This window comes from Nicotiana tabacum, chromosome 19 (assembly GCF_000715075.1).
Source record: "Nicotiana tabacum cultivar K326 chromosome 19, ASM71507v2, whole genome shotgun sequence".
Classification (NCBI taxonomy): Eukaryota; Viridiplantae; Streptophyta; class Magnoliopsida; order Solanales; family Solanaceae; genus Nicotiana; species Nicotiana tabacum.
The window spans coordinates 16,407,161-16,416,513 of record NC_134098.1 but is presented as its reverse complement, the minus strand read 5'-3'; the positions used below and the strand labels follow the sequence as shown (position 1 = coordinate 16,416,513).

The 9,353-nt window shown below is 36.9% G+C and overlaps 1 long non-coding RNA gene across 1 annotated transcript; it reads right to left on the bottom strand.

Moving 5' to 3' along the window:
* Positions 1 to 4,365: 4,365 nt before the first annotated feature.
* LOC107829058 (uncharacterized) lies at positions 4,366 to 7,738 on the bottom strand. The gene is made up of 3 exons (XR_001657827.2): positions 7,618 to 7,738; positions 7,427 to 7,514; positions 4,366 to 4,625 (listed from the first exon to the last, which is right to left on the bottom strand). It is a non-coding gene; the product is annotated as an uncharacterized LOC107829058 (long non-coding RNA).
* Positions 7,739 to 9,353: the final 1,615 nt, after the last annotated feature.

Genomic DNA, 9,353 nt, shown 5'->3' with positions numbered 1-9,353 from the left:
ACCGAAATTAGAAAACTAAGTAAAGAATTATAAAATATTAAAACAAAAGACTTGTAATGAAATATTCTAGTAATTATAAATTTATAATAGAGTTATAATTTATTTAATATAATGCCAAGCCGTTAAGTAACTAAGTAAGAGTGTAAGACAATTCATAAAAAGAATTCAACACTTAGAGCCTTTTATTTTATTAATAGAACTTTCAAATCTCACATACAAATATAATTCTTTTGAAGAGCACATAATCTACGCAGCCACCTTCTAGGAAGGGTTCTGTTTGAACTAGGCCTCTTAGTAGCCAATTACAAATTATCATACTAATATTTGTAAGCTCCTATATAACTTCGTTGTAACTTATCTATAATTTCTCTCGGACATTGTTCTGGAATTGGCAATGTTGATTGATGTTCCATGAGTTCCATGCCGTCATCGCTCCCAGTGCTAAGTATCTCATTGTATTCTTCTTCTTCCCTAGTCGTTAATTTTTCAAAATCAAGATTTCTTCTTTCTAAATTAATCCAATCTCTGAATAATATGGAAATCTCTAGACTGTCCTCCGCTAATGAATATCTATGATCTCCGATTTGAAATCTTGCCGCACTAAAAGCACTCTCCGATGCTACTGATGATGCTTGAATAGCAAGGATATCTCGGGCCATTATTGAAAGTGTTGGAAAAGCCTTGTCACGCTCCCTCCACCATGCCAAAAGTTGTTCGTTGCCTTCTTTGTCTTTAATACTTTCCAATCCTTGATTAAGATTAGAATCAAGTTCATCATCAATAGAGGAATCAAAACCTGTTATATCATCCATATCTTCCCATAGAACTTCTACTCTAGACTTAGAAGTAGAAGGAGCAGTTTCACCACCTGTTATTTCCATAGATTTATATTTATCAAACATTGATCTAACATAAGAGTATATGTTAGCTTGGCAGTCTTCGAGAGATGGTTGTTCATTTTTTTGAATTGCTAAATTCTCATAAATTTTACGAACAAGTTCCTTTGTACCTCTTAATTTTAAAAATGTGTTAAGTATAGTAGAAATTAAATAAACTTGGGGAATAAGAAAAAAATACTTTTATAATTTTGCAATCATTTTATTAATGACCGGTGCATAAGTTGGATTAGTTTTATACTTACCAAATACAACAGAAATTCCACAAAGTGTAATTTAATAAACTTAGGGATTATATTAAAAGTTTGGGGGGGGGGGGGGTAGGGGCCAAATATGGCCATTCTTGCCCGTTGGGAACATCTATTTTTGCAATTATAGCCGTTGCCCAACGACGATAATTCAAAAAAAAAAAAGGGACGCGGGACGGGACAGGCGGGCCGGGCCGGGCCGAAACGGGCCGAAATGGCCATCCTGTCCCATCCCGTGTCCCGTTTAACATTGGCCCATCCCATTTAGAATTAAGTGGGACGGGACTGGGACGGGACGGGATGGCCCGTCCCGTTGGACAGCCTTAGTTGGGTGTGGATGGATGGTCATGTATGTGATGTTGGAAGTTATGAATTGTTTAAGAATGATGATGGGTTAAATTGTTGGTAAATGGTAGTAGTTGGATGAATTAATTCTATGGGTAAGAGATATAAAGATTCATGCCTACTAGGTGTTTGATAAAATGCCTAAATGGCCTAAATTATGGAATTTGTTATTAATATTGGTCCAATTGAATTATATTGATGTTGATTGAAGTTGTAAGAGTAGTAGGTGGTTTTAGTAGCACTAAAGAGCTCCATCAAGGTATGTTGGCTAAACTTTCTCTCTTGGAATTGAATTTCATAATGTTCCCGTAACTCCGTAAGTTTCAAAGTATGGGTTGCGTATTAAATTGTTGTGGCTTTGAATCGTATTTCAAATGAAAGTTAGTATGTCAAATTGTGTGAGAAAATCTCATTATTCTTAAGACTCTAAATTGTTCATATGTGTACCTAAAGTCTTGATTCGGAAATGTCTTATTGTTGATAATCTATAAAGATGGTTGGAAGAGAAATAAGTCAATTGGGGATATAGAGTGTGGCCAACGTGCCAAGAATTTAAGTTATGATTGTGGCTAGTAGTGCAAATGATTTGAGAGAATGCGATAAAGAATATGAAATGAGCCTCGACTTAACCGTGTTAAATGTGATTTGGAAAATAGAATTTGCCTAAGAGCTTTTGTACTCGTTCATGCCCATTAATGGCTGCTTTAACTAATGCTTTGCTTTGTAAATATATCCAGTGTGATTCGAGTTCTATATACTCATGTGTTGAAATTGTACATTGTCATTTCTGGGGAAGAGTATTGCAAGAGTAAATGGTGTATTGATTGTTTATGATTCTTCATGTGCGTTTCTATTGTTGGTTGGCATGTCTCATTCTTTGGGAAGAAACCATTTGTGTTTGAAGTTCCAATTTCAAATGGATTTGAAGTATATGATTTCTAAAATATTTTATATGTTGATATTTGATGGTGATCTTTGAAATTAAAAGAGGTGAAAGTGGGAAATATGAAATACGGCTATTGTTTCAAGAATAAAGAATCTTGTGAATGGCCAAATGAGATGAAAAACTATGGACGGTCTATGAAACGCATAAGAATATTATGTTATGAAAACCTATGGACGGTCTATGAAACGCATAGGAATATTGTGTTATGAAACCCTATGGACGGTCTTGAAACGCATAGGAATATTGTGTTATGAAAACCTATGGACGGTCTATGAAACGCATAGAAATATTGTGTTATGAAACCCTAAGGACGGTCTATGTAACACATAGGAATATTGTGTTATGAAAACCTATGGACGGTCTATGAAATACATAGGAATATTGTGTTATGAAACCCTATGGACGGTCTATGAAATGCATAGGAATATTGTTTTATGAAACCCTGTGGACGGTCTATGAAACGCATAGGTATATTGTGTTATGAAATCCCGTGGACGGTCTATGAAACGCATAGGTATATTGTGTTATGAAATCTTATGGACGGTCTATGAAATGGATATGTGCATTGTGTATGAGAAGTATAGGTGTACGGTATGAATAAACACTATGGACGGTCTATGAAACGCATAAGTGTATAATATGATATGTGAAAACTAAGGACGGTATAATGAAACACATTATTAATGCAGACAATAGGTGCCACTTTCGTTGTCCTTGTTTGTACATGTTATTTCCATTACATTATATTATGTGTTCCACGTATAGATCATATGGGCATTCTATTTTGAAATAAGATTTTTAGCTATACATACTAGTGTTATTCGACAGTACTAACGTCCCTTTTGCCCGGGGCGCTGCATCTTTAATGGATGCAGGTGGTTCTACAGCAGGCGGTATTGATCAGTGATAACAGTACACTCTTTTCAGCTGATTTGGTGAGCTCCACTTCATTTCGGGGTCATGTATCTTTCGTTTCTCATGTATTGTGTTTTGAGGTATAGCCGGGGCCTTATTGCCGACATTTCCATATTACTCTTCTATTGTACTTAGAGGCTCCGTAGACAAGTTGTGGGTTGTGGTTGATATTGGGAATTGAACTAGACACGTTGGTATTTGGAAATCATATTTTTCAGTAATTCTATAAACTCATAATATTTTGAAAATTATGAATGAAGCTGCTAACGAGAATGAAAAGGAAGTTGTTAATATAACCTTTTCAGTATTTGATTAATGGAGTACATCTCCTCTTTATTCATGGATGAGTTCGGGAAATCTAACAGGCTTGTTCTGCCGGGTTCTCTCGGTTGAGCGCCGGTTGTGCTCCTCAATTTTGGGGCGTGACAGAACTGACAGCGACTGGGTTGGCAACCGGTGTTGCCCCGAGATTAGCCTGTGGCACCTCGATTCCTGAAGCAATCACATTTTCGTTTTCATCATGGAATCCGAGGCTATTGTTACCATGTGTGGATGCGTTTTGTGAGTTTGATATGTTTTAACCTGAAAGCAAAGGCACTCAACAAGAACAAGCATAAAATAATGTATTTTACCAAAATTAGTACTGAACAATCACTAATATCCTTAGCCCCACAGTGGGCGCCAAACTATTTACCCTAAAATTCGAGTAACAATTAAACTTATTTGGTAGTTTTAAGGATACGCGATTTAATCCAATACCAATTGACAAACAAGGAATTGAATAGGTAATCTGAATAGTAAAATAAATCAAACTAGTGTTCTAGCAGCGCTTTCGACCTCGATTCGAGATGGTCTTGAGGTTGAGTAAGAAGAACAGTAAAGAACAGAGGATAAACAATGATGAACAGTAACGGATAGTAAGTAAAATAGAGAACAACATTTTTGTATATCTTTATTAGTGAATCCAATGCCCCTTACAAATGAATGAAGTCCCTCTTTATATAGTAGATGAATCCTAAATAAGGTACAATTCTAATAACGGAAACAAATCCCATGACTGGCGTCAATAACCGCTTGATTCGATCTGTTCCGGAATTTTCGCCGAGATCTTTGGTCAGTTGCTAATATCTCGCCATTCCTTTATTATGCCCTGCTCGAAGTCGGTCATACTTGGTCTCTATCTTCAGCGAGCACTTCGATCTTCATGCTTCATACTCAGCCATTGAGCCCGAGCCTGGTCTATTACAAGCTTTCTCTCGAGGCAGCTCCTCGTACCTACGAAATTTGACATGCCCGATTTCGAATGTATACACTTACATTTAAAACAAATACAAAATCTTGTGGGGAAGGATAACTCAAACTTATCAATAGGTTCAGGTGTTTATTTAATTTTTTAAAAATTAATATTGGTAAAATACGGTCATACCACGTGGCAAGTAATATTAGTTACATGGCGAGTATTTTCTAGTAAGCATCGAGCTAGATAGATCATCTTTGATCAAAGGACAGGAAGGTCGATCAAGAAGCATCTCTCGAAATGGTTCGAATGGGACCGAACATCGTCATTTCAGAGAAAATCATCCGGAGAATCTGATCCTCAATTCAACATATTTTAAAATATTTGAGATTTGACATTATCTCCTAGGCGATTATAAATCCACCAACATAACGCACAGAACGAGTTGATAATGCTCGTAATAGACAGACATGATTTTAGGGGAAAATTACACTATATTAACATTACAAATACTCCAATTCCCCACAATTGTAGCCTATCCGAAAATATATAGTCTTCTTGTTATTATACTGAATTGACTACTGATCTTGCTCTTAGCGCTTCAATTGATTGCTTGCATTCTTAATAGGATTATTATCTAAGAATTTCCTTACTTCTTCTTTATCGCTATCGCATTGTTTATATTTACGGTTATTTGATTTGCTCATTCATTTTTCACTAGATAGGATCGACTCAATCGAAGTGAAAAGATTGCTTGTGGCCTAATTCTATAAGTTTAATTGAAGTAACTTATTATTTAAATTTTAGGTTAAATAGTTTGGCACCCTCATGGACCTAAGCAATTTGTGTTTATTCAAAATGTAGTTGATCATCTTACAACTCCTTTGATTATCTTTAAATTCTCATTTGTCAACTATTATTTAAATACAATGTATGAAATTAACAACTAACCAACTGATCCTTTTCAGCAAGTTACCGACAGGAGGTACTCCGGATGATTAAAAACCCGAAAATTCACGCGTTCATTTTGGAAGAATTCCATTGAGATATCTTCTAGCAGAGGCGTAGAGCAACTTGGATTAGAAGAAACAATGAGAAGTTTCATAACTAAGCAACATGCATGGAACAATCAGATCAGAAAAGTGTTGGTGACCTTAACTATCAATACTAACGTCAGAGCACCAACAGTTCCTCTACCAAGATTAAAGAATTGAATGAACAAACCGACCAAATTTCGGAGTTCCACCCATTATCAAAGAAATTGGCATGGACAAATACTCTCAACAATTGTGGAAGCCAAGTGATGCGCCATTACTGATAATTAAGCAGTTTAAGATGATGGATATTCCCCAGACCCCACTAGTGGGATTATACTGAGTTGTTGTTGTTGTTGTTGTTGTTGTTGTAAGATGATGGATATTCCAAAATATGACGGAAACTCTGATCCTCGAGATCACGTCATAGCCTACACGACTGGAGTTAAGGGAAGGGACTTGACAAAATCGGAGAATGAGTCAGTACTCGTGACGAAATTCAAAGAAACGCTCACAAAAAAGAGCACTAACCTGGTATTCTATCTTACCTATTCATTTGCTAAACTTGCAGATGTCTTTTTTAGGGCACATACCAGAGCTCAAAAGGTGGAAAAAAGAGTGAAAGACATATTCAAAATCCATTAGGGGCGCACAAAGTTACTTAGGGAGTTCGTAGATCGATTACAAAGGGAAAGAATGTTATTGCCCCCAGTCCCGAACAATTGGATCGCAATATCTTTTGCAGATAATCTTAATGAAAGAAGTTCAAAAGCTACGCGGAGATTGAAAGAGAGTCTCCGGGATTTTTCCCCTACAACTTGAAATGATATGTATAACTGTTACAACACCAAACTCAAGATAACGGAAGATACAATAGCTCGAACTGGTGCCGACAACAAGTCTAGAAGCAGATACGAGGGTCATCCAAATAGTACATCAAGACGAGCGGAGCCCGATCACAGGAACTCAAGGAATCGTTATAAAACTTACTCTACACCTTCACGATGGGATGCCAACAGAAGACATGAATAAGTCGAGACAACATAGGTAGCAACTAAAGGAACAATACTAGACTATCCCGGCCAGGCACAGATTTAGAGATGTCAAAGTTGGAAGGTCACAACTTCAGTGTTAGTATCTCTGAATTAGTGTCCATGTTGAAATACATGGAAAAAAGGTAAGATGGCCTAAAGAGATAAGAAGAGATCCCAGCAAGAGAAGTCAAGAGTTCGGGTGTGAATTCTATAACAATCACAGGCACAAGACCATAAATTGAAAAGTTCTACAAGGTGAGGTGGCTTACCTCCTAAAAATGGAATACCTTAAGGAATTACTTAGCGAAAGAAGGAAGCAATATTATATGAAAAATCAAAAAGAAAATGAAGAACCTCTCGAGCTTTGTCGCCCAAGCATTCAGTGAATGTTATCTTCGGAGGGGAAGAGGTAAGTGGCGTCAAGTAAATGACTACAAAAAATATGCCAAGGACTTAGTCACACACGAAAAAATACGCAGGGAGAAGTTGGCCGAAGACAACATAACTTTCGACGATGAAGAAGTCGATGGATTGATGTTCCCACATCATGACCCATTGGTAATTACTGTCTTAGATACTGATGTTAAAAGTATTTTAGTTGATCCTTATATCTCATCAAATATTATGCACCTGTTAGTCATAAAAGAAATATAGTTGACACACCGAAATATTCTGAAGGCACGAATGTTGTCCGAGTTCAATAGTTCTAGTGAAACAACTTGTGTGAAAATTATTTTACCCACTTTTGCATGAGGTGTGATAAAAAAATACCTCGTTCCAAGTGGTAGATACAACCATGGCATACAACATCATCTTGGGAAGACCATGGATTCATGACATAGATGTTGTACCATCCACCCTACATCAGTTAATTAAATTCCCATCTAAATGAGAAATTTAGGCAAATCAAAAGAGATCAAAGAGCAGCCCGAAAAATCAACTCTGTGGTCTTAGAAAATAACCTGGATAGAGATGGAGTCAAAGAATAGCAATCAAAGCAATGAGGGTCATCAAGCAACTTAGACCCTTCAGCTGGTAAAAGATCGGATGATGCGGAACAAGAATAATCCGTAATCTCGAATACAATTAGCAACCTAGAAAAAAGGATGCAACTAATTCAACAACAAAAGAGTTGGAATCAATCATCCTTTTCGTTGACTTCTTGGAGAGAAAAGTCTATATCTGATCAGATCAGACTTGACCCCAAACTCAGAGGTAAGTTAATTGAATTTTTACGAGATAACACAGATTGCTTTAGTTGGTCCTATGCTAATATGACAGATATTCCTTTGAAAGTAATGACTCACAAACTCAACATAGACCCGCACTAGCCACCGATAAAATAAAAAAGAGGAAAATTGGGTTCGTGCGGAATTAGCCAATCGAAGAAGAGGTATCCAAGCTATCAAAGATTAGATCAATCCAATAGATCAAGAACTCGGATTGGTTAGCAAATGTGTTTGTGTTTCCAAAAAAGAATTGAAAGTTGAGAATGTATGTTATTACACATATTTGACCAAGGCATGTCCCAAAGACTCTTTCCCACTGCCACACATTGATCAACTTATAGATGCAACTGCCAACACGAACTATTAAGCTTCCTGGATGCATACTTCGGATACAAGCATATTAGGATGGATCTAGAGGACCAAGAAAATACCCCCTTCATCACAAATCAAGAGAGTCATTCCTACAAAGTTATACCATTCAAGTTTAAGAATGTTGGAGCTACATATCAACATTTAGTAAATTGGATGTCTAGGGAACACATCAGGAACACTATGAAAGTGTATATCAATGGCATGTGGTAAATCCATCAGTGTATCATTTAAGTCACTTGAGGGAAACATTCTCGATCCTCTAAAAATACAACATGAAGCTAAACTCAGAGAAATATGCATTTGAAGTAGCTTTAGGTAAATTTGTGGGGTTTTTAGTTTCTAGTAGAAGGATTAAAGTCAATTCCCATCAAATCAAAGCAATCAAGTGGATTCTGGATGTACTGACAAGCAAGAAGGAAGTGCAAAGGCTCATGAGACCTATATAATGAAGTTTGAGTCTCCTGTAACAATTATGTTCAGATAGCATGCGTATTATTGCGATCAGTGCATCAGATGCACTGAAGTGGCAAATATGACATTTTTATCGCGAATGCGGGTAACTTCTTCGCATTTGAGAAGCTGTCCTAAATGCCCGTAGTTGCAAATGCGACCAATTAGCTCGCAAATGCGATTGTCCCTCCTTTGAAAAGGCGAACATTACCTTGTAAATGTGAAGTCTCCCAGCCCAAGCCCATGCTCACAAATGCGATATCTTGGCTGCAAAAGCGAGGCTCGCAAATGTGAAATCTGTAACTTAACACCACACCTGGAATGCACCAGCAATTCAAAAATCAAGCAAACTCTTCCGTAACATATCTAAAACTCACTCGATCCCCTCGGGCTCCAAACCGAATATGCACACAAGTGTAATAACATTATGTAAACTTTCTCTCTACCTCAAATTATCAAAATATCAAATAACAAGAATCGATCATCAAAACCAAAGAATTTTCAACTTAAACTCAAATTTCACAATTAAAGACATAATGCGCCGAAACGCGTTCGAGTCATCCCATACCCCAACGAAATGTACGTACAAGTCAAAAACATCATACGAATCTACTGGAATCGTTAAAACACCAATTCGAGACCGTTTA